The sequence below is a fragment of the Fukomys damarensis genome, unplaced genomic scaffold, assembly GCF_012274545.1.
Source record: "Fukomys damarensis isolate Sample0158 unplaced genomic scaffold, DMR_v1.0_HiC HiC_scaffold_5, whole genome shotgun sequence".
In the NCBI taxonomy this organism is placed as follows: Eukaryota; Metazoa; Chordata; class Mammalia; order Rodentia; family Bathyergidae; genus Fukomys; species Fukomys damarensis.
In genome coordinates, this window is record NW_022900917.1 from 23,993,020 (window position 1) to 23,994,232 (window position 1,213).

The 1,213-nt window shown below is 34.5% G+C and overlaps 1 non-coding gene across 1 annotated transcript; it reads right to left on the reverse strand.

The window, feature by feature from the left end:
- Positions 1-825: 825 nt before the first annotated feature.
- Positions 826-945, reverse strand: LOC117285061. The gene has a single exon (XR_004516071.1). It is a non-coding gene; the product is annotated as a small nucleolar RNA SNORA32 (small nucleolar RNA).
- Positions 946-1,213: the final 268 nt, after the last annotated feature.

The following is a 1,213-nucleotide window of genomic DNA, read 5'->3' on the forward strand; positions in this document are numbered from 1 at the left end:
TGTGAGGGGTGTTTTCCCCCCAGAATAGCTCTCCTGTGCAGGGGAAGATATGGTAGAGATCAAAGAGAATTTTAAAAATAGTAAAACAAGTAGACTGAAGGTCTCAGTAAAAGATTTTGAGCATTTCAAGGTTATTATACATTCTGAATTATGAAAAGTCTTTTAAAATCTTTTTTTAGAAGTGGGTGAAGCATATAAACTAAACTAAACCCTAAACCCCTATCCTCAAGTAGAAGCCCCTCCTATATTCATTCATCAACCCTGAATTTTGTTTAAATAGATTTTACCACATCAGTTTGATGAGCTGTCTCTTCCAACAGATACTGAAATACACAAGGGAATGAACTATTTTTAATTTTTCTTTGTTTGGGACAGCTAAATACAAATCTCTTTGCACATAGCACAGGGGTCAGTACGATAGCTCTACAAGGTCCAAAACTGCCATTAGTATTTTAATTGCATTTGACAATTTACCCTCACTCTTCCGCATTAGATATATTAGTAAAATCATGTTATGGTTTAGAATGAAATGTCCTCAAAAGGCCATGTACTGGTGAGCTTTACTACCAGTTAATGAGCTTTGGGGAAGAGATTTCATCACAAGGCTCCAAATTTATTATTCCTTTGGCAGTTATAATTTGACAACATATATGAAGACAGTGGAAATTTAAGAGGTAGAGACTCGTTAAAGGGAGTGGATCAGTATCTTGCCCCTGGCCCCTTCCTCTCCTGCTCCTGGGGACTGAACCGAGGACCTTTGCACTGAACTACATCCCTTTTACTATTTTTATTTTTGTTTGTTTGTTTGTTGTTTGTTTTGTTTTGTAATGTTCTCAATAAGTTGATTGCTAGCAAGGAGCAGATAGAAAACCTAGTGGGAAATTCTTTTATGGTCATTTCCACAGCAAATGAGAAACTTCATTCTAAAAGCCTTGGTAATGACCATTATTAATATCCCAGTAGTATGGGTAATATAAAAATAGAATTACTTGATGTAATTCTTTTATCTCCACTGAATTATGAACTGTGACAACTTCAAAACTCCTGTTCAAGGAAACATTCTTATTTACTATATACTAACTTCATCCAAAAACTAAGGTTCCTTGCATTAAGTGTACCATCACCCAATGTCCAAACAAACTGCTATGAAAATTCTAGCCTTAAAAAATCTCACTACTGTTAGTTATGTTATTTTATTTTATTTTATTTTTGA